Source organism: Carettochelys insculpta, chromosome 31 (assembly GCF_033958435.1).
Source record: "Carettochelys insculpta isolate YL-2023 chromosome 31, ASM3395843v1, whole genome shotgun sequence".
Taxonomy (NCBI): domain Eukaryota; kingdom Metazoa; phylum Chordata; order Testudines; family Carettochelyidae; genus Carettochelys; species Carettochelys insculpta.
The window spans coordinates 3,789,292-3,813,598 of NC_134167.1; the positions used below are offsets into that span (position 1 = coordinate 3,789,292).

General features: G+C 51.1%; 1 protein-coding gene and 1 long non-coding RNA gene across 6 annotated transcripts in view; both read left to right on the top strand.

Annotated features, from left to right (window-relative positions):
* Positions 1 to 24,307, top strand: part of LOC142004338 (early growth response protein 3) — a 324,184-nt gene that overhangs the window by 205,253 nt on the left and 94,624 nt on the right. The window lies entirely within an intron of this gene.
* On the top strand, positions 10,344 to 22,860 carry LOC142004216 (uncharacterized). Its single transcript, XR_012642952.1, has 4 exons — positions 10,344 to 10,369; positions 21,421 to 21,531; positions 22,069 to 22,130; positions 22,508 to 22,860. It is a non-coding gene; the product is annotated as an uncharacterized LOC142004216 (long non-coding RNA).

The following is a 24,307-nucleotide window of genomic DNA, read 5'->3' on the forward strand; positions in this document are numbered from 1 at the left end:
TAGTCTACACACAACAAGCTTCACTCTAGCCCTCCAGGGTGGGATATTTTTATCAATGTAGCTTTGCCAGTCATAGCCAGACTGTGGTGCGGCGTGCTCTGCAGGCGGCTGAGCCTAGCTGTGCCAAACCGGATTATGCTATTCTGGTAGGATGGTGCCCACACGAGGGGCTGTCACTCTGATTTTTATACATATGACCACTCCCACAAGTAGAGCACTGCTATTGTCCCCCTTGTACAGAGGGAGAACTGAAGCACAGGGGAGTTAAGTGACTGGCCCAAGGTCACGGGCAGAGTCTGTAGCAGAGTAGGGAATTGAACGCCCCCGCCCCACATTGCCAGAATTCAGGGCTAACAACCTTCCTTCTCCAAGCCCCCTTTGTGGAGCACCTCTCAGACAAGGTGCCCGCCCTATTACACCCCTCGCAGCTGCGGGAATTGCAGGACATCCCAAAGATGGGGGCATCTAGCCGCTTCAGAGCTCAAGAGCAAGCTTTGCCATTCGCACCAAGGGGAGCTGTGCAATCACTGGCAGACTCTTCCCTGCCACACACTAATGCCTGGGCTTGGCCTAGCTGATGCTCCCCCTGCCCAGCTCTCAGGCCCTGGGGGACGGGGAGTGCTGGGTACCACGTAACTATCTATTTGATACACCACCCAGCTTCTGTGCACAGCTGTAATACAGGGCAGCTAGGAGAGGCCGAGGGAGGATGACTCCATCCCATTTCAGAGCCTGCAGGGATGAAGAGAAGTCATGCTAGGCCCTGTAGATGTTCGATGTCTCCTCCCTGGAGCGAGGGGAGTCCCTGCCACCCCCAGGCTGCCCACAGGGCCAGGAAGAAGGACATCCCAGCCACCCCCACTGAGGAAAACACACGTGCAGCACCTAGCCTGGCCAAGGTGCGCTCTGCCACCTCCGGGCATGGAAGGAATGCCCTCTGCCCACCCTCAGCTCCTATGCAGAGACACTGGGCACTGCGTGCGTCTCACTTCTTGTTTCTGAGAAAAATTGCTCCCGTCCTGGTTCCTGGTGTGAGTGGGGTCATTCCCTCTGGCTAGCCGCCTTCACCTCTCACCCTTCCTGCACTGGGCCCTGCTTGAGACAGCCTGGGGTGCGGAGGAAGGGCACCTTAGATTTTCCCAGAATGCCCTGGGCAGGTCAAGCAGAGCATCATGCTGATCCAGTGGCTACACGGGGATGCTGAAAGCACTGAACCCGGTTCCTGGGTCAGAGCCTTGCTCCATCTCCCACGGGTCTCTCTGAAGCATGTTGGGATGGGGGAGACGAGAGGCGAGGGACCAGGAAGCTCTCCAAATACCCGTGAGGCTGTGCTTCAGGGGTTAATGGTGCTGCTGGTTTAACACAGCTCCCAGTCCTCTCATGGAAGGGAATGGGAAGCTCCCTTGTTCCCCCCCTGCTCCCCCATCTCGGCTCAGTGGCTGGGGATTTCCACAGCGTCTTGGGGTGGGCTTGTGGGAAGCCGGGGGAAGGTCTGCTCCAAAGGTCATCAGGAAGCAGCAGTGGGTGTGGGAGGAGGAAGAAGATGAAAGGAAAAAACAGCACTTACAACAAACAGACTCCCCCCAGGGGCAAGTGTGGCAGCCTGCGAAGGTGCAGGAGCATCAGCACTCGTTTGAGCAGGCTGGAAGGGACTCAGGGAGGCACTGGGGTCGCTCTGGCAGCGTCTCTCTCTTTGCCTCTCTCTGGCAGGATGTGGTCGCCACCGTGCAGGTCAGGAAAACAAAGAGCGAATCTCAGTGCCGCCTGTTAGCACAGGCCTGCTCCTCAGCCTTGGCCCACAGCTCCTGAGGCAGCCAGCGCAGCAGAGAATGGCACCTGCTCTCTGCCGGCCCCACAGGGTGCTCACAGCAGTTCCTCGAATGTGCTGAGCCAGATCTTCCACTGAGTTAAATGGGCACTGCTGAGGAGCTGGCCCTTTAAGCCCAGGCTGTTCCCGTAGCTGTGCATGAGGCGTGCTGCCTTTTGCCCCCTCCCCATGCTAGTGAGGCTGGGAACGCCAGTGTGCACATCCTCCTCTCAGAACCGTCCCCCAGGGCACCCACCTGCCCTGCAATGACCAACTGCACGACAGTCCTTTGCGCTCTGTGTCCCAGGGGGCAGCTGTCCAGAAAGGCCCTTCCCTCCCTGTTCCCCGCTGGTGACGGCAGCAAGCGTTCCCTCACCAACATCGCTGTGCAAACTCCCGACTCAGGAGACAAAAGCAAAAGGACAAAGGTGAGGAGAGCCAGAGGCTCAGAAGTGGTGACCCTCAGGGCTGAGCCTGCCACGCTGGGTCAGGTCTGGGGCAGCTGGGCTCTGCAGAGTGAATCCCTTCCGCCGCACCTCGTCCATGGCTAAGCCATGACCCCGGAGCCCCAGGGAGCCGGGCTGGCAGGAAACTCATTAGAGGTGAGCAGGAAGAAAGGAGACAAGCAGACACATCAGCAGATAGAACGGCGAGCAACTCAGGAGATGCTCTGAGGCTTTCCATGGGTGGCCCAAGCAGCCATGTGAGGAAAGTCCATGGGAAAGAAGGGCAGCTCTTTGCCCAGAGGCACCAGATGGCAGGTTGCAGTGCTGAGAGCCCCCCAGCAATGAGGCAAGCATGGGCAACTGTCTTTTGCTGGTGCCTGCATGTGAAGCCCCTGGCCAGAACAGCCCTCAGAGCTTGACTTTAGCTCCCTCTGCTTTGCTCTCTCCCCAGGTTCCTGGCCATTGGAGCCATTTGTTGAGCAGTTTCGGCTCGGATCCCCTGTGGCTGCGACCCAGTTCCTCACTCAACATCCCAGTGACTAGAAGCAGCGGCGGTCGGGCCCTCTGCGCCCCAGATCTCTCCCTGGGAAGAGGATCGCTCGTCGTGGCGTTGTCATTTGTGTTTCCCTGTTGCCCTACGGGGCTCTGTAAAATGGCGCGTGCAGCCTCTGCCCTTGTTGCTGCAAAAGCTTATCCCCATTCTGTTAACTCCTTGTCTCTTTCAGCTCGGTGCCTCCTCGCTGCTGGGGCCAGCTTGGTGCCTTCCATGGAGCAAGTCGTCTGTCCTCCCGCCACTCCGTCTGCACAGTGCTCTGCTTGTGACCCGGTGCCCCGTGAGCGCCACCGCATCAGTTCAACCCCTCCCCCTGTGCTGCAGCCACAGCCCTGCTCCTGCCTCTTGTGTGGGGTTTATGCAGCGCCACGGGGCAGTCTGCAGAGGTGATGTGCTATTTTGTACTTGGAGCCTGATTTTCCCCTGCAGTGAGGCAGCGATGCGGCTGCCAGCCCAGGGCCCTGAGGAAGCAGCTTTCACCTTTCCCATTCAGGGGCTGCAGGGGCCAGGGCAACTCTGGGCTTGAGGGTTTTGCGTGGGATATTTTGTCTGCCCTCTGGCCCCTTTGCAGCCACCTTGCCTTCAACGTGCGACTATAGTCCTCACTCCTATAGCTAGAAAGCTGCCCTCATCCCAAAAAGCCAGCTGGGATTTTCTCAGCTAGGTGATGTCTCTCCCCCTGGTTTCAGCCAGCACAAAGTTTCACAGCTGGCTTGCACAGCCGCCGCCTCCAAAGCTGCCGTTCTAGCAGTGCAGCTGGCACTGGGGAGAGACGCTGAGTCTCTTGAAGAGCCCATCAGCACCCAGGCTGCGGGTGAGCAGAGAGAGGGTCATCGGTCTGGAGAGCCCGATTCTGAACTCGCTTGTGGCTATCTAAAGCAGGCGTGGGCCCGGGCAAATCGATGGGGTTAGGCTTCTGTGAGGGAGAGCAGAGTGAGGCACAGCCCCCGGGCACCAAAAGATGAAGCGGAAGTCTTTACAATCGCCTCTGCAGTGACCACCCAGATTTAACCCTTCCCCGAGTCCCACGCTCCGCATTCACCCCCTCGCTTCCCCAAGCACGCGTGGTGGACTCTCACAGCTGCACACCAGATGTTGTGTCTCCTACCGAAGTGACAGAGCTGGGGCCCTCTGGCTCGGCCACAGTCAGGCTCTAAGCAGTGCGGTGTGGGAATCCCATTGGGATAGAGAAGCCAGATCCTGCCCTCCAGCATGTGTCTTCCTTTCTGGCCTAGGCTCAGCGTAGCATTTCCTGCATCTGTGTGTGGGTGGGGGCTTTTGTGTTTTGTTTTGTCTGTGCTTTTTTCCCGTTGTACCTGTTCCTGATTGCAGCAATCAGAATAAAGTGTGGCATTGAACATGATTTGCATTAACGTTTACCCTGTGGCGCCTCTTCCCCACAGGGTCTGCCAGTGCATTTCCAAGGCCACCAGCACTCCGGTGTGTGGCACCAACACAGGCTCAGCACTCAGTTGTGCTGGAGAAAGTGCAGTCTGGTGGTCGGCGCCACGGATGGTAATTGGCTGTCCTGTGTTTCATTCCGAGCCTCAAGGAATTGAGGGCATGACTAAAAACAGATAGGAATCAGGACTCTTGGGCAGCGTTCCCTCTATTTTTTTCTATCCATGGGCAGAATAAATTTTGTTATGTATACAGAGTCCTGTGTGGATGTGCACCGCCAACAGATACACATGCTGGCTGTGAGCAACTGTGGGCTCTCTGATGATCAGCTGAGTGGCTCCTGAATCTCCCCTGAGTGGCTGCCCAAGTGCTCAGCTTAGAGGGAATGCCACGCTTGAGTTCTACTCCCTTCACCACCACTGACTCCTTCTTCTCAAACCTTGGGCACCTCAGTTCCCGCATCTGATCTGCCACCCAAGGAGGTCTTGGATCTTGTCCTGTTGTAAAGCAATCAGAGAACCTCATATGAAAGACTCCTGTGGTGTTCTCATGAGGTTGGGTTGGGTTGGGTTGGCGGGAAATGCCTTGGAGTTCAGGGCAGCTGTAAAAAGGCAGTGATGAGATTAGCAGAGTTGCTCAGCATGTTGGGTGCACATTGGATTCTGAGGTCTCTGAGATTTTTGGTGAATCTGGTTCCAATACTGGTGAGCACTAGGAAACCTGGCCATAACCTCTATTGACTGTCTGGTCTGCAATAGCAGGTACAGTGCTCCACACTGCCAAAGCATCATGTGCTAGGCTGCAGAATAACCTCCCAGGACAAGTGATGGGGCCTCATCGCTTGGCTCTGGAGAACACATAGCTGGGAAGGATCCACTCAGGGCCCCGCAGTGGGGATGAACCGGTCATGACCTCATGAGTCTTTTCCATCTCTGATTCCATGATGATTCTGCGGCTCTGATCAAACGTCTTCCTCTAGCTTCAAAGGGGAACTTGAAGCGCAAGTGCTTTCACATCCGGCTGTCTCCCAGGCTAGCGATCCACAGCAGCTGTAATCCAAACCCACCTCGTCAGACACAAAGGGACACCCACCACCTCCTTCCTCAGCATTCTTCTCGCATGCTCGTTCTCCTGCCCTCTGCTCCGGCATGGACCCTTATCATGCACCAAACGCTCATTTGCTCACCACCTACAAGAGACTTGTGTCTCGCAGGGCATGGTGCCTTTTGGAGGTCAGGTGCAGGGCTAAGCTACATGCTGGGTGTGTTGACTGTGCAGGCCAACCCAGAAATGACACACACGGTATCCAGACCTCTGTGAGTTCTGCTTGACTCCTCTGGAGAGTCTGACTCAGTGCTGCTGCAAGGAAGGAAGTGGATGGGTCATCAAGGCCACGTCTTGCTCTTTGCCATGAGCCTCTGAGCATCTTAAACCTCCATTCAAGGAGCCTGCAGCAAGGCACTTGGGCGACAGCAGAAGTACAGCCCCCGTACCAGCACAGCACGACAGACTGAGAGTGTTCAGCACTAGTCCTGGGGCAGTCCTGGAGTCCCTGCTGCCAAGACAGTGGCCATGTCACCCACCACACCATTGGGCTGTCTGCCGTGTTTGCTGTTCATTGACTCCATCTACTGCTGCACAGTGATCATGGACGTAGAATTATAGAGCTGGAAGGAACCTCAGAAGGTCATCAAGTCCAGTCCACTGCACTCATGGTGGAACCAGCACCGTAGACCGTGTACACCACCAGTTCTTCGACCAGTCCCTGGGCTGCATGGGCGCAGCCAGCACAGGGACCCAGGAACCAGAGCCTTAGATGGGCTTTAGATCAGGGAAAGACTTGAGCGATCTAACCATACCTGTAATAAGGACCCTGCTTACTTCTCTGCCGGCTCTTGGAGTGCGCACTGAATTCTCCTTTCCGGAGAGCAGCCATAGCAGGTCATGGCCTGGCAGAAGTGGCTGAATAAAGATGGGGAAGGGGAACAGTTTAAAGCAGAAATGGGCAACCCAGCCTCGTGAGTGGGCCACACGAGCAGCCCTCCTTCGCCTCCGTGGGCTGCAAGACTGAGCTCAGCCACGTGCGCTGACCCTGCTCCCAAGAATAAGGTTAAATAAATTAACACATGGCGTGCTGAATACTTCAAAACAAGTAGAAGCATCCGTAGAACTGTCGTCAACTTCCAGTGTCAGAAAAGCAGCATTTACGCTGACTGCACAGTATCGAACCTGCCAGCCTCCGCCCAGCAGTTCCAGAGCACCAGAAATTGGCTGCTTCGTGGCCTGTCCTCGCTCCTGCCCCTCCTGCTCAGAGCCTGAATGCTATGAATCAGCTGACTCACAGGAGGAAGCGGGACGGGTGTGAATCAGCTGATCTGCAGTGCTTCAGAAGTTCTGGGAGGGAGGGGGAGGAGCAGGAGCAATAAGTGTGCGAGAGCCATGTGGGAAGTGAGCAGAGAGGAGGCACACGTGGAACCCTGATGAGCCCCGTGTTGCCCACCGCTGGTTAAAGAGAAGAAGGATCAGCAAGAAGATGATGCAGAGGAGAGGGGCGTCAGGTGCCCCACCACACAATGAAATCCGAGTGTCGGGCCACAGAGACCAGCTGTCACTGGAGACGTGGGTGGGAGCTTCCATCTGACCATCCTTCTCACAGAACGTCCTGAAACATCGACTCTATCCCCACTGTGGCCTGCAGGAGCTGATCCCAGGGAGCCATCCTTCTTCCTTGGACCTTCTTCCACACTAGGTGTGTGGCAGACCCAAAGCTGCTCTGGGCTCCAATTTCCAGGCTCCATAATCACCCAATATATGTATATATATTTTTAATTTGCCATTTCTGGGCTTGGTGTCAGTATAACTCTGTTTTGTGTGGTTGCAAATGTCAGCCCTTTGGTCCCAGGAAAGCCACAAGACGTTTTCTTTCCTCTCGGGCGTAGTTTCACTCTTCAGCTGAAGTTGTGAAATGCTGAAGGTTTGTGTTTAAGGCAGATAGCTGGAGCTGGGAAGTTCTGCACCCACACCAAACCTAACTCAGAGGCGTTCACCTGGGCAGAGGGAAACATCTGTCTAGGTCTCCAGCTGCAGGTGGAGGGGAGGTTGTCTGTTGCTAGCATCACCCAAAGTCAGTAGTGCAAGGCATAAGGACTCTCGAGGTTGGGCTCAGCTCAGCGTGTGGCAGGACGGATGTGCACAACCTTGAGGCTGTGAGCTCTGTGCGGCAGGAGGTTTCTTAGGCTGGGCGTAAGCACGGCCGCAGCCTGATAGGGCCCCAGTCTAACATGGAGCCTCAGGGAAGTGCTGTAAAATACATAACAATTGCATCTGTCCCCCGTCCTGCTGGCCTGAGAGAGACTGAGCCTCCCACACCTTGTTTAAAGCACAGTGGTGGGGCAGCAAAGGGCCACTTGCCCTGCCACACGCTGGGTATGGCTACACGGCTCGCTCAGGCCCCGCAGAAGGGAAGGTGTGGGAGGATACTCTTCACTGCCGGCTAGCCCTGTGAGTAGTCACCACGGTTCCAGGTGGGTCTGGACAGCCTGTGCTGGAACTTGCATGGCTGGGGCTTCCCAGCTCCAGGGGCCGTGCTAACCAGGTTAAAGCTTGCTCACAGTGGTGGAGTCTCAGAGCCAATTGACTCAATCACAGAGGTTTGACTACACCACCCCTGCAACCCCTTCTGAGTCTGACTCGAGCTGAGGGTGTAAAGATTCAGGCTGGAACCCATATGCTGAGGCCCAACCCCTTTGTGGGGTTCCAGAGCCCGGCCTCCAACCTGAACGCAAATGTCTATACTGCAGCTTTATAGCCCTGCAGCCCAAGCCTGGGGAGCCAAAGTCAGCTGACCCTGTTATGCCACTGGTCTTTTGTTGCAGTGTAGATGGAGCCAGAGACCCTTCTGGCACTGGAAGGGGAGTTGGTGTCAATCACAGCACAGGAGCGACGGCATGGCTGCATTGGGAGCTGGAGGAGTCCAGTTCAGCTGCAGAACATGCCTAATAAGCTAGTGCACCAAAGGTAGCATACAGGGTGCAAGCGGTAGGAGGGACAAGCCACCCTGAGTGAATACCCCTCCAAGACAACTGTTCAAACACACACAAGTGACCTGGGGTGCTAAATTCCATTCACTTTCAGCATGATTGAGGCATGCAAGTGAGGAAGGTTCTTTTGAAACTTTTATGCATTTCCGAACTACAAAATATGCTCTCACCTGTGCCATGCTTTGGGCAACTCTTCTTACAGCTTTGTGGATATTAGGGCCAGAAGGGACCTCCCTCCTAACAGGCCAGAGAATCCACTGAGTCATTCCAGCATCCAGCCCGGTTAGCTCATTTGCACCAGCTTACATGACATACTCCTTTATCTGGACACAATTTGCTTGTGACAGGAGGAATGCCTGCAATCTAGTGAAGGGATTCATAGGATCTGAAGGAAGAGCAGGTCTTTCTCCTATGGCTTTACGCCTGGGGCTATTGTGTCATTTACAAAGCCGCCGATTACATTCACAGCACCTGTGAGTGTCTGTAATGGTTCTATTTCAGGAGTAGGGCAGAGTCTGAACCTGTCAGCCTCCCCACCACTACCCCAAAATGAAACTGCAGGCCTCAGAAGGAAAGAGGAAAAGAAAAAAAGGAAGCTGAGTTGTAACACGCCACAACCCAGGGGAAAAAATACAAAATGCATTACCATGTTTGCGATCTGAGTTAAAATTAGCAAGGAAAGGAAATGACAGTTTGACATGTCATGGAAGTCAGCTAAAGTGGAGTTCTCTTTCACTTCTTTTTAAATGTACCCTTCACGGAGGGTGTAATTGGCCTGTGAGATTAGTGCCGAGGGCCTGGTATAAATGAAAGGTCAGTCTTTGCTGACATCCTGTAGTCAACTATAGTCATCCTCTCCTCTCTGCCTTTCATTCCTTGTGGCTAGCCAGTTTATTTTTGGTGGAAAAGGAGAGGGGAAAATCGGATGTTTATCCTTCTAGGAAATTATCCGTATCCTTTTTAATTTTAATTTTAGACGAAGAGAAGCAAAGTTATATGCACACTGCCTTTCGGTGCCTTTCCTGGGTCTGATTTCTATTAACGCCACTTGACACTACTTTGAGCGAAAATTACCTTTATGCTGACTTTATGCATTCTCTACACAGCTGAAGAGGGCCCTTAGCTGAGAGCCAGAGGCCATCCACCAACAGATGCTGCAAAACTGAGTTGCTAGATAAGCCTACATCTGCACAACTTATCTCACTCAGGAGTGAGAAAAGGACACACCAAGAGAAGCACAGGTGTGAACAGTACAGTGTCGGCGAGAGCCTGCTCTCCAGCCAGCATAGCTACCCCTGCTCCTTGGAGGTGGTTTAATTATGTTGATGGGAGAGCTCTCTGCCCTCACCATAGAGTGGCTACGTGAGCGATCGTACAGTGACACAGCTGCAGCCGTGCAGTTAGGCCGCTGTGCGCTCAGTAGTGTAGACAGGGCCAGCGTTCCCAGTAAGCTGAGCGCTTGAGCAGCTGCCCAGGAGAGACTTAGGTGCTGTCCAGCTGAGTAGCAGAGCGCCCACAGCCGGCAACATGAGTTCTATTGGTGGTGCACATCAGCAAATGCCTTGGTTCATGTAACAAAATTTCATTCTGCCTATGGAGGGAAAAAAATTAAGGGGAACGCTGGACAAGGCCTCTGCCTGTTTGGCAGTCGCAGGGTGAGATGGCTGGTCGTTAGACGTGCCCAAGCTGCATTAATAGTAGAGAAGCTGCAGCAGCGTGAGCTTCACGGTGGTCTACATTAAAGCTACCCTGTGACTGCAGTGTGGACATACCCAGAGGTGGGATGTTACCTGCCTCTGAACGTTTGGCCGTCTCTTCACTGAAGGAATGGGAAAAGGGTGTGGCTTGCACTGTGCTGCATCACAAGATTACTGTCTCCATTGCATTTTAATGGAGCAGAGGTGTTGTAGATTTCACCAGGATGATGTCATTCAAGGTCAGCCACAGGTTAAGGGCCATAGGGCTGTTGTTGTTTTTATATTTTCTTTTCAACCGTAGTGATTTTTAAGACAACCTGATGATTTCTGCGGGGCTGTCTCATGATCTTTGAATGTGCTGCGTTGGCCAGACCAGGGTGAGGAACGGGAACTTGATGTGCCAAAGCCACTGAAAGCATTAGAAGGTGGGGGGCTGCTGTGGTCGGACGGTCGTTCATTCGTTGCCTCATCAGGGTCACATGAGTTCAGTCGCTCCTGAGGAAGGGCAAAGGCAAGCCAAAGCCAGGTGCGCCTGTTGGAAGGGCAGGGCTTGTAGCCATACACAGCAAAGTTATCCCTGGGACAAACAGGAGATTTTTCTGGTTGAAACTTAATTTGCAGGCAAAATTCAGCTTTTTTCCAAAGAGTAAATGCTGTGGGGGGGCGTCTGACCAGAAAGTAGTTCTCCTCAGTTGACTTCAATAAGTGCCCCCCTCCATGGTCGGGGTGAGCTGCTTGTGGGGGGCAGGAATGTTTCCAGGGCTGGGGGGTGTCTTTATGTTTCAGCCAGCCTTGCATTCCCGGGGACATGCTCCCCATGTATGTGAGCTTCCTAGAGTTAGTGCTCAAGGCTCCCTCCTCCAAGCTGGCAGGAACACACAGACCTCCTCACATATGTCTCCAGAAGGACACAGAGAACATACAGAGTCACACCAATATGAGGCACATGCACAAAGGAGGAAGACGGGTGGGCAGAATACACACGTACAGTATATCACACAAACGGGGTAGAGGACATAGAGTGCACAGCACCGTCTATACACACACGTACAGTGTGTGTGGTGTACACGTGGCATGCACGCATACAAACGTACAATACATACAGGACCCTGTGCACAATACAGTACATCCATGTACAGTGCACATTGCAAATACATAAACACGTACAGTAGATACATGAACAGGCACACACCTTACCCCGAGAAATACCTGCGTGAGATTGTGGGCAGGACGTGCTCAGCACAGACAGCACTGGGGAGGGGTATCCACTCACCAAATGGCCCTGCTCTAACCACAGTATAGCCAGGCTTATCTCAGAGAGCCAAATGTGTTTATAACCATTTAAAAGTCCCACGCTGTAGTAACTGGGGGGGCCCCAACTCAGCCATATTTGTGACCTCCACCTCCCTGTGTCTGTTTCCTTACCTGTAAAATGGGGAGAAGACTTTACCTTTTCAAGGGGATTGCAAGGCTTCATTCACCACTACTAGCAAAGTACTTTGAGACTGACACATGAAAGAGGCTTGTAGATGACTGCAAAATTCTGCCTGGCTGGTTACAGTTGGCCTGCCTGAAAATGTCCATTGTTTTCACTAGGCTGGGACTTTGCCCCGTTAGTGGTACAGACATAGACTCTACAAGCGCCAAACGGAGCAGGTCCTGAATAGTAGGAACATTGACCAGACCGTAACCACAAACTCTCACTTTGATGTCTGCAAGATCTTTGCTGTATGGAAAATATTAATTGTGGGTTGGGTTCCTTTTTGATAATTCAGAAGAAAAAAACAAAAACGGAAGCAGAGTACAGTCACCTAGCACTGACTCCACCCCCTTTCTCTCTCCTTCCATTCGCTCACAATCAGAGCCAAAGAAAAGAGAAGCTGAGTCTCTCTCTGCCTAAATGTAGAAAGTTTTGTTTCTAAATCTGTCTGTGATGGAAAGGAAATACGTCATGTCCCGGGGGAAGTGGCTCGATGGTAGCAGCCACAAGCCCATTGCAAGGACTGCAATGGAACAGGCTGACACTGAAATAGATTCCCACTTTGTTATTGTCACTGAGATAATTTTTTGGTGCCGGAGTGCATGTCATTTTTAGCACCCAGAGGAAACTGTATTTGTATTTGTTGGTTTGAATTTCCATTGCAGCAGTTTTTGTTCTGGGGAACAGGGGGATGGGGGGATGAGGAGAAGAAAATAGCCCCCAGGCAACCAAGGTGCAGTTGTGTTACCGGTTATTTGAAACCCCCTGCAGTCAATGGAAAAGCTTGTGTGTGAAGCATGCTGATCATAGTGATCAGAGAGAGGCCATAATATTTTGCTCTGGTGGGTTAGATCAATCGGGGGGGAGTATGTACCCTGACCCCTCGGTTACTGCCATGCTGTCAGTGGCAGAGATCACAAAATCCTAGAGTACTAGAACTGTACGAGACCTAAAGAGGCCATCAGGTCCAGTCCCATGGCAGGACCAAGCACTCTCTAGACCATCCCTGACAGGTGTTTATCTAACCTGCTCTTAGATATCTTTAGTGACAGCAGTTCCACGGCCTCCCTAGGTGTGTGCTTTCCTCTGTGCCCAGATCACTGCCAGGACAGCAGACTGTGCGAAGGCCCCAATTCAGCTGCTCAACAAAGCACTTTAACACGTTTAATGTTGAGCACATGCTTTGCTTTAACCGTCACTGCATGGCAATGGATTGATGCACGTACCTACATGCTGTGCTGAAGCTGACCTCTATAACCTGCGTTCTGCACCCAGGTGGATATGCCTGTTCATCTTACAGGGTGTTTGGCAGGAATCAGGGCTGTATGGTTTAGCATTGTTTATGAGCAAGGATCGCTGCCCTTCACCCACCCCGTTGGTATGGGGAGACAGCCACCATTGGAAGAGTGCTGGCAATGCCATGCCGTTGTTCAGAGACACGCTGGGACAACTTAAGTCAGCTCTGGTGGATTTACAGCAGGAATTGTTTGGCTCATCAGACTCTGAAGGTCTTTTTTCTCTATTGCTCTGTGCAGCCATTTGCCCCATTGAAAAGTTGGTGTAAAATGCTATCATGTGGGAACAGTGGAGTTCAGGACCCACTCTGCTCTGCTACGAGTGGCTACAAAGGTCCACGCCAATGGTGAGTTAGACCTTAGCACAGCAGAAGCCGACCAACAGATGGTATTAATGGATGGACAAATGCAGAAGAAACCAAACAGCAATTCTCCAGGGGCAGCCCCAGAGACTCCAAATTGCATAGTATCAAGTAAATAATATAAACAGCATCTTTGTGCTGCTGGCAGAATGCCATTTGTCTGAGGATCTCAGTGCACTCACCCTCTGCTGCACAGCACCGTTTAACAGCCATTCCCATGTCCTAGATTGAGAAACTGAGGCATGCAGAGTTTGGCTGCCAGCAAGACCATATACGCTGCCTACACACACTGTTCACTCCTTGGTCATGCAGCCTCCCTGCCACCCCCATATCCAGTGAGGTTAATAACGGGTTTTTTAATTCCCTGGTAATTCTGTAAAATAAAATGAACACAGATTAGTTTCAGGTGAAATCAAAACTTCTTTTTTCTAATTTTTGGTGAATTAAAAACAGGGGTAAGAATCATTTTTAGGTCAAATGAAACTTGTATTTTCTATTTTGGGCATTTTTAATGGTTAAAATGTTATTTAAAACAAATTGGAAGAGCGGAGCCATTTCACAAAAAAATCAAAATGTTTAGAAAAGTCAAAAGTCTGGTTTGGAAGTTTTGTTTTTAATAGTGAATAGTTTGGCAAAAAGCAGCACAAATTCTTAAAATGCTTCAATTTGCCTTTTATTATTATTATTATTATTATTATTATTATTATTAATTCCCCCAAGAAAAAGACGTTGGTAAAAAAAAATGTCACCCTGCCTCCAGGGTGGGAGACTGAAAGGGGGAGCTAATAGCAAAGTCAGCTCCACCACAGGGGCAGCATACACATGGATCTATGTCTGGGGACACATGGATGCTCTGGTCAAATGCAATCCCAGTGTAACTCCACTAAATCAGTTGTCCCACAGGGAATTAATCTGTCCTCAGAGTCAGGAGTTCAGAGTGGCTATTAGCAGACCCACCCCTGCAAGGACTCAGGAAAATAAGCCGCTTGTCAATCAAACCCGCCGCACACAGCTACCTGGTGACCTGACCTTGCTGATGATTTGAAAAGAGGAAGAACCAGCTCCACTTTCCTCTCGCCTGCCTTCGCTGGGGCAAGGAAGTGGTTACGATGCCGGATTTACAAGCATTTACCTCCTGACAGCGGGGCTCAGCTGGCTGCTGGTAATTGACAACTTCAGAGTTCACAATGGAAAAATAGCAAAACAAGCAGCACCTTCCCCGAAGCCTGACCCATCCTCCATCATCATCCTTCTAGTGCAGTGGCAAAGCTTCTTGGAGCCAGTATTGAGTGCCACTCCCTGCTGTGAGCTGCGCGTGGAGAAGGGACTGCTCCTAGAGGAGAAGCCTCCTGTTTCCAGCAGGTCTAGTTTCGAACCCAGCAGTCCATTAGTGATGTCCTTCAGGGAGTTAAGCCACCAGTTTTATGGGTGGCCAGTGATTTTGGGACCCCCGCTTCTTCGGCTGTCCAATTTTAAGACACATGGAGCGCACCCAGTGCCAGCCAGCCTCACAGCTGATCCATCGCAGCTGTGCTGTACTGTCCTGTGCGGGATCCCTACTGTGGCCCCATGGTTCATTTCAGAAGGTGGGGGAACATGAGTCAGGGATGCACCCTCAGTCCCTGAGCTGGCTGCTTTGTGCTGCTTCAGAACAAGGCCAAGATCTGACACAAGGAACTCGGTCCTAAGATAACAGAGTGAGCATGGGAGGCTCAGTTCCTTCTGATTCCTGCGCATAGGACTGTTGTCAGCAGGGAAGGGAGGTGTATCCCTGGAAGGAGACAGCAAGACGGAGCATATTGTGCTCTGCCTGGTTCTGGGCTGGAGGAGCAGGCCCGCAGGAACCACTGCACCCAACATAACTTAGAAAGTCCTCAGGGTTCGCTGTGGTACAACTGGCCCCAGATCAGGGAGCAGAAAGTTGTTAACATTTTTTAGATAGCCATTCTCTTCCAAAAATCTGAGTCCGTTACAAAGCAGGTTGGTATCGTTATCCCTATTTTACAGATGAAGACACTGAGGTACAGAGGAAGGCTGTGATTTGGCCAAAGTCAACCAGCAAGCCAATGGCAAAATCAGGACAAGAACTCAGGCCTGCTGAGTGCAAGGCCTGATCTACTTGGCTTGGAGCACACGTTACCCTCTAGCTTTCGACATCTGCCAGCTGAATAATCCAGCCACAGCTGAGGGCTAGAGTCCTCTTTCACCTCCCTCTTCCTTGAGCTACCCAGCATCTTGCAAAGAGAGACTTGCATGGAGTCTTAATCATGCACCAAAAATGGTAAGAGTTCAGATTTTTTTTTTTAATTGTGAGCTTGTAAAAAATTAATGCACCTAAGGTAACCAGGGGCAGCTCCCCACAGCACAGGCGGCTGGGGGTGTTCTCTCTGAAACTGGGCCATAGTTCAGAGGAAGTTTCTGCTATATGGGAGTTCTAAGTCAGCCAAGTAATAATTACGTCTTTGAAACAGTTACTGAAATAATTACCATGAGAATCTCAACAAATGGCTCACTGGTGAGCAGCCTCAGGTACCGTCACTTGATGGAAAACGGGAGCAGGTTCTTTTTCAGTGTCTGCCTGGCTTTGATTATGGTGCGGTTGGGTCCCCAACTTGTCCCTGGAGCAGGGGTGCTACAGGAGCTCTGAGCTGCCGCCATAGCAGCTCTGAAGATGGGGGCGGGCGCGGTGACACTCTTTAAAGAGCAACATCAGTACCGCTCCTGCAGTGAGAGCTTTGCAGGAGCCATCCCTGTCCCCAGTGGCGTCACTGGCCCTCTGTGGATCTCATTGCAGGAGCTGCACATTAGTGCACCCATCTTGCAAGCCCTTGCTCACAGAAGTAACGCCACTGAGGCCAGCAGTGCTACTCATGTGAGTAAGGAATACGTGCATAAGGAAAGGTGTCCAGGACCAGGCTATTGGAGAGGACGTGAGCACATAACAGAAGCCGTGTCTACACGTGCACGCTACTTCAAAGTAGCGGCACTAACTTCAAAATAGCGCCCGTCACGGCTACACGCGTCGGGCGCTATTTCGAAGTTAACTTCGACGTTAGGCGGCGAGACGTCGAAGTCGCTAACCTCATGAGGGGATCGGAATAGCGCCCTACTTCGACGTTCAACGTCGAAGTAGCGACCGTGTAGACGATCCGCGTCCCGCAACGTCGAAATTGTGGGGGGGTCCATGGCAGCCATCAGCTGGGGGGGTTGAGAGACGCTGTCTCTCCAGCCCGTGCGGGGCTCTATGGTCACCGTGTGCAGCAGCCCTTAGCCCAGGGCTTCTGGCGGCTGCTGCTGCAGCGGGGGATTCATGCTGCATGCACAGGTTCTGCAACTCGTTGTCGGCTCTGTGGATCTTGTGGTGTTTAGTGCAAGTGTGTCTGGGAGGGGCCCTTTAAGGGAGCAGCTGGCTGTTGAGTCCACCCTGTGACCCTGTCTGCAGCTGTGCCTGGCACCCTTATTTCGATGTGTGCTACTGTGGCGTGTAGACATTCCCTCGCTGCGCCTATTTCAATGTGGTGCTGCGCAACGTCAATGTTGAACATCGACGTTGCCAGCCCTGGAGGACGTGTAGATGTTATTCATCGAAATAGCCTATTTCGATGTAGGCTTCACGTGTAGACGTAGCCAATATGACCACAATAATAAATTAATATCTGCCCTTTCTGTAACCGCCTAAGAAGAGGGCAGCAATATCCCCTTTACTAGTGGGGAAACTGAGGCACCGGGCAGGAAAAGAAAACTTTATCCATTTAGGGGGCCTGCATTTTAAAAGTGAGACATCCGAGTTATTTCAGAAGCATTTAGTCATTGGAGCTTCATCTGACATCATCTGAGTTCCCAGGGCTTTCCAAAAATCAGGCCCAAGGCTTCCTGAGCCCATTTAGCTTACAAAAATGGCGGCACCCAAAAATCAGGGACCATTTGGTTTCAAGAGACTTGCCCAAGGTCATGCAGCCAGTCAGTGTAAGAGGGAAGTGGCACAACCTGATTCTCAAGCACATGCCTTCTTCTCATAACCCCCTTTATGATAATTGCCACATCTGAGCAGAGGAGCTAAAATCAAGGCTTGTCAAACCTCTTTAGTCAGGGTGTCTGAGTTCAGCACGGGTCACACCCAAGCAGCAAAACCTTGATCTGAATAAAGGTTCACATTTCTCATGGTAGCACCAGCAGAAGGAGGGTCAAATCCTAGGGTCAGCATTAGAGTGGGAAGTGAGTGGCTGAACGAGGGACTCAGGAAGTCACACTGCTGCCGTTGCCTGCACTGGGGAAATGAATGACTTGAATAACGCTGTGTATGAGATTATTTCAGTTGTGGCAGTCCTGTTGAAGGGGCACATAATCTCATGAGCCTTCTTTTGGAAAAAAATAAAATAAAAGCTTCATTCTTATTGGAAAAAATCACAATAAAAATGTCAGTGGGAAATACAGATGCTCCTTTGGAGCAATTCAAATCTCTATATTAAAATAATGAGACCATCACAAAACTGCAATCATCCTGCTTGGAAGGCTCCTGCACTTTGATAGTCTGTAGATCAGAAAAGGGGATAACATTCTTCTGCAAGGAAAGCCAGCTAGGTCCCTGTATAGAAGGAAACAAATAGCTTATGCCTCTGGTTGCCCCTTTGAAAAACTTTTGCCCTTTAGTCCCAGTCTGGAAGCACCAAGAGCAAAAGTTCCTGATCTGCAGAAGCCAGAATTGGCTTTGAGTTTCCAAATTGTTCCTCTTGGCCTCACCAAGTGCAACTGACAAAACTGTGGGTTTGCTTCCTGCCTGCTGTATCTCTCTGGAGCAAAGCCACTGATGGAAGAGACTCCCTCGCGCCTTTCCCAGCTCTCAGACAAAGCAGATCACATTCAATTTTCTTGCATTTGTTATTAATTGAGAACAACGTTTCTACATTGGTCCCAAGGAGGTAGAAGAAACAACCGGAGAAGTACACAAAGGCCCTACAAACAATCTGGAATCCTCACTGCAGAGATTTGATGTGATATTGGCACACTATTTACTCATTACAGCTCATAATTAGATCAGTTCTCAGAGACTATAGTGCATTTCACCAAGACATCTTCAGCAATGTGTATTACTAGACAGATAGATCCAGTCTCTTCATATTTCTGGTGTAGTTCCTTGATGCTAAAGTGTTCTTTCAGTGTATTTCCAAGATTTCCCTTTACCAAGCCCTTTAAAGCACTTCAGTATTTAACGTTAAAGTTCCTGGCTGAGAGACAAAAGCTGTCATGTGTTGCACAGTAAATAAAGGAATTTCCCAGACTGAAACACAGAGAACTAGGCATGTGCACACGCCCAGACAGAGAACCGTGTCTGGACACACAGAGAAACTCAGGCACAAATTCACTGACTGCACATAACTCCCTCCACGAGAACCCCCCCGTACTTGGTGATCTGCAGCAGAACAAGTTGACATAAAGCTAAATTTGGCCTTCAGAAACCCTCATGCTTTTGCAATAATTGCCGCAGTGAGCACACATCGGTGCACAGCACAGAGCTCTCATCCGGCAACTGGAACACTCTCCACCCGTATCACCCAGAATTACAGTGCCAGGTCCTCACCCTGGACAAAGGTGTAAAGGGATAGACCACGTCTCCTCAGCAGCATTCCCTCTCGTTTTTTCCAGCCATGTGCAGAATCATTTGTAATGTGTACTGAGGAACGTGGGGATGTGCACCGCCAGCAGAAACTTAGGCTCACGGCTCTGGGTGCTCTGCTCATCAGCTGGGCAGCACCTGAATCTCAATCCACCCAAGCATGGAGAACACTAGTCCCCAGCTCTAAGCAGGACTGGGCCCCATCCTCGTTTCCTCTCCTTCACCATAAGCTGTAATTAAATACTCCTCCCGCCTCTCTGTGGATCCTGTCACTGCTGTCCAAAGGAGGTGAGCGAGGGAGAGAGGCTGCAGCGGAACAGAAGGGAGTTCAGGGTTCCTGTCTGGTAACAGGATATGGAAGCTTCAGTCTGAACCCTGAGAAACCGCCATCTCCTGCTTATGTCCTCCCCGCGAAATAAATAAATTGGGACATAAAGGAGGGAAGAGTCCATCAGCCTCACAGAAGGCTGAGCACTAATCTCCCTACTGGCTTAACGCTCACTTTCATGCTCCAGTGTCTCCATTCTTGCTAGCTGTGGGCCAACCTTAGTCATTAGAACCTTCCCTCATCTGAGCACAGCATCTTCCACTCAGAGATTGCAAAGTGCTTTCCAGATGTCACCGCAGAAAACACCACTGCCCCTGCACCGTGCAGCAGACCGGCCTCTGCGTTGTTAGCCTCATTTTGGAGCAAGGCAAGCGGCAGGGTTGAGAGGCTCCGACACCACTGGATTTGGGTGACCAATGAGAGACACACCCTTTGGACCTGGTTTGCAGAAGGGAAAACACACACAGCCCTGTTGAATTCAAATGCCACTGCAGATTCTGAGTATCCGCCACAAATCCAGAGAGTCTCCGAAAAAGAGGTATTCAGTGTCAGAAGTTGTGTTTAAGACATTGGCATACGCAAGTCATCTAGGAATAGAACCCAGGACTCCTAATGTCCAGGCCTGCACGTTAACCACTAAATTGTGCTCCCACTCCTTGAAGGCAGCAGGATGCCCTCAGTAGATCCTGGTCCAGTTGTGCTTATTCCACATATGGCATCACATTTCTGCACCATTGTGGGCACACTGTGACCGGGTTTCGAAGTGTGTCTTTCCAACACCTCCACACAGATTTGAGAGCTGCTATGTTTGGCTCCCTGTGGCAGTGAGACAAAATCTAATTCTGGCCCTGCCCATGGAATGAAGAAAACAGAATGGGGAAGTCTCTCTAGCTGTGGTTTTGCCCAGGGAACTTCGGTTCAGGTGAAAAAGGTATTTCACTTGACAGCTAGATAGAGACAAAGTGTACCACAAGGAAAGTCAGCTGAATCAACTGGAGCTACAGAAACACGGAGACCTTTTTACTGCGTGTGATAGTGACGAAGGGTCCGATTTAGCATACTGCCATCATCACCACCCTGTCTGAGCACCTTCCAGTGGCGTGTGATGCCACTGGACTGACATTTGTCATGTGGTTTGTTCTCTCATTCATCCTCTCCCCTGGGGGAGAAAAGTGTGTTCAGTGGGGCTTGTTTGTCTTCAGAGGTCCATGCCACCACACGTTTATAGTAAACAAGGACAGGCTGAAGAAGTGCACCCCGGGCTTGGAGCAGGTGTTTAATGTACCATGTGGACATAAGAGGACTCCATGCTTGGAAAACTAAGCCAGCTCTTGATTAAGTTCTGACAGAGCTGCTGCAAAGGCAACAAGCATTCACACCACCTGCACTCAAACTGACTTCTGTGTGCCTCCTCCAAACTCTTCTTCTTTCCTGTAATCTGTGCTGCTCCTTCTGAGTTCCACAAAGGCTGCTACCTCTTTCCTTTTGCCTCAGGGGGTGCCTTAATGCTGCTTTGCTGCAGATTCTGTCTGTTACCATTTAAATGGGTGTAATGATGCTGATTCCGCCATCACTGACCCCAACAGAGCTACTGGAACTCTGCATTTCAGCAGTCTCCCAGGCTGCACCGTCTTTGCTAGGCGTCCATCTCCTTGAATGCTCTTAACGTAGTGGTCAGGCCGTACGGTGACTTTTCTCCCTGCACTTTCACACTGAGGAATTATTATTATTACTATTTTGATGTTAATTGCAGTGAGATCCATGCCTTACGCTGCCCTGCTACCCACAGTGGTATGCTTGCGTGCCAGATATTCAGGCGATAAATGCCTGGAATGAGAGAAGTTATCAGAAGCCAGGGTTGCCTGCTGGCCTTAGATTTGCTTCATTGTACATCACCAGGGTTCGGTCACGTTTGTCCAGGGCTGTGAATCTGTCTTGCTGGACAACGTTGCCACTGGCTCCAGGAGCTGACTGGAATATAATCGGCTGCACATCTAATAGTAGAGTGGCGAGTGTGGCAGTTGAAAGGTTGGCAGACTTCTTCTGCAGTGCACGTTCATGGTAGTTCACCACCTCGTCACTGGCAGGCCCGATGTCCTCAGTCACCGCATGTTGTGGCAGCATTGGAACACAAAGTTGGTCTGTTTTCCACACACCTTATCCTGACGGCTGCGGATTGGACATGGTTGTTTCTGTCTTTTGTGTCACTTTCCACAAGACAGATACTGGACCATGATGGTTGTATGCTTGATCAGTCTGTCTCTAGCCTGCCTCTTGGATTCCTTGAGCTTAAACCTGCTCCGCACCAGGGACTGTCATTGTTTTGATCCTGGATAACTCAGCTGCCCTTGCTATTTGGAGGCATTTCTCTAGGGCTGAATCTGTTTCTTTCAACAGTCTCTCCTGTGAACTGAGATCACGAGTCCCACAAATGATCTTGCCTCTGGTTAGGGAATCTTAAAGGTCTCCAAATTTACTTGTAGAGGCCAGAGTTCTCAGTTCCTCAATGTAAGTATCTACTTGCTCTCTGCTTCTTGGTTTCAGGTAAAACAGTCTGTCTCTCCTTCTGTCTTGTGTCACAGCACTTGTCAAATCCCTTTTACACCAGTTGCAGTGTTTTGACGTTATTCTTGGCCACAGTGTTTCACTCATTTCTCCTCCACTTTTACCAAACCACCTGGTAGAAAAGCTTTCCTTCTTTTTCTCAGTCTTTGCCCCTACGCTCAGTTTGGTACACAGCCTGAATTTTTGTTTCTGCTGCTTCCATATTTGTAGAAGGCTTTCAGTCTCGAGATCTAATATTCCACCTGCCTGCTGTCTGTGTTTCTAGCTGTTGTTTCGGTTGCCTGTTAATAACACACTCTGCCTTGCTTTGGGATTTGTTAGACTGCCACCCATGTTGCTTGCTGGTTGTTCATTTGAGAGGACTTGATGCTTGTAAAACTAAACTGCCTGTTTATTAAGAGAGTGACTAACAGAAATGATGTGACTTCATCTAGTGCTCTAGCCATGTGTACACAGACTGATTTCTTTGTGCCTTTCCAGACTCTTCCCTCCTGCCACTTGAGCTCATCCTTCCAAGTTCCATGCGGGTCCCCACAAAAAAGGTGAGGTTCGTGACACTCCTTGTTTCCCATAGGAGTTTGTTCCCTCATCTTGAATCAACTCTCAAGAGAGTTCTATCTCCTGCACAGATGAGATTTACCCTGGCGGTATGAAATTGTGCTCGAGAAGCAGTGGTATGTCCCAGAGTCAAAGCTCTGGGTTTGTAGGCAAAGTAAAGCATTTTATTCAAGGATCTCCAAGGGCCTTATCCCACAGAATTGCTTCCCTGGAGCCCATAGTCCCTGTGAGTGGCCCCTTAATGGTGACAGCGGCTGGATCTTACTCCATTTAAACCAATGAGGTGTGGCCCTCAGTCACCCAACAATTTATCAGTGGGATCCTCGGCTTATTGAAATTCAGGTTTCCCTCTCCCTGGCAGGAGTGAAGAGATCATGCCAACTGCGGAGGATGGTCCACAGCTGGAAGTTTTTGGCAGCTAGCAGAGGGTCCCAGTGCCATGGACTGCTGCTTCGAGTACCAAGGGAGTTGAATGTTCCCTGCAGAGCTTTCACAATTCCTACAGCAGCAAAGCATCTCTGCCCGTGTGTGTGTGTGTTTGGCAAGTGTGTACTTTGGTCTGTGTGTCTCGGCATGTACGCGTGCTCCACGGAAAATGGGCACCTGTGTGTCCTTGTGTCTTGGGAAGTGTGTGCCCATGTGTGTTAGGAAGCACACGGATGTCCAGCCCCCTACAGCACTGCCTGCGCACTTCTACCTTTCTGAGTGGCTTCTTTCTCGCCTTTGCTATTACAGTGGTTGCTGCCAGCCAGCTGCTAGTGCTGCCACCTTCAGGGATCATCCCTTTCAGCTACAGACAGCACTTTCACTCAGCAGCGTTCCCTGCACAGCTCCAGACCTGAAACTGAACTGGTGCCTGCCTCCCAAGCACTGTCTGGCCACTGCTCTGCTCCCACAGCCTCTGCTCCCCCACCCGACAGAGTCAGGGAGAGGTTCCTACAGCTGTGACTACACTAAATGGAGCTGTCCCTCCCTGAGGAGACCCTGCACTTGGACATTTGACAAGAGCCTGGTCCCATCTTCTGGATCTGGGGGCTGCTAGGAAGAACACCTCAGTCACGTCACAAATAAGGAGCCCGTCAGCGCCCAATCAGGAAGGACAACAGTGGCGGGGATTCGACAGTGGCCAGCAATCTCACAACCAACATCATGTCTGACCTCTTGTCCTGACATGCAGTGTTTGTTTGCACACATATTCCAGTGTATCTGAGGTCACAATGGGATCACAAGCACAAGTCGTCTGAGCAGCAGAGGGCATGGCATTTCCGCAAGCGAATCGAAAGAGTTATGCTGAAAACTCCTGGTCCTTGCACAGCCTGGAGAATGCCCTCCAGGTCTTGTGTCAGGGAAGACATGCAGAATATCAGCTCTGTTGGGTTTGAGAGAGTCCACTTTGGGTAGCTGCACACTCTGGTTCACCCTCTTAGCATCAGCTTTCTAGGCAATGGTGTAGCCTGGAGCCGCAATCAAGCCCACAAATAGACAAGAATAAATTCTTTGGTGGTAAAACTCCCTGCAGCAGGGTGCTGGTGCAACGCCACCTAGTTAGCTCCTGCCCCGTCAGCTCCAACCAAGGGGCCTGATGCCAGCCTGATGAACCAAGAGCAAAAAAGGCTGGGCAGGAGCCAGAAGCAGGGGCAGATGAGGAGGAAGCTGGAGGCCTCCTAGCTGAAGACTGACTCTGCCACTAAGAGGTGAAAAGCCTGTGAAGATAGCAGTGGTGTCAATCTGTGGCCAGGGGGCCACATGTGGCCCATCAGCATTCTCCGTGTGGCCCACGAGACATTTTGTTTACCATTGCCCATGTGCAGGGTTGCCAGATTCTACTGGTTTCCGTGCATGTAGGTTTTTTGCTACAGTTATTACTGAAGTGACACGCACGTAAGGCCAGGGCACGTGAAGAGAGGTGAACGCTGATTGCATACAACATCGACTGAGAGCCTTGTGCTTCCTCTGCACCCGGTCAAAGCGCTGCTACTGTTCAATCAGCACACCCCGCAAGTGCTAGCTATGCAGAGGCAGTTAACAAAACTGCCCTGTCCTGGGAGACCGTTTTGGTTAGGATGATCTTGCAGCCAGCGGAGGTGAAGGAGGGCTGCGCATGTAGCCCGCTCACTAGCCTGGGTTGCTCATGGCTGTTACAGAGTTTGACACTGGGGGT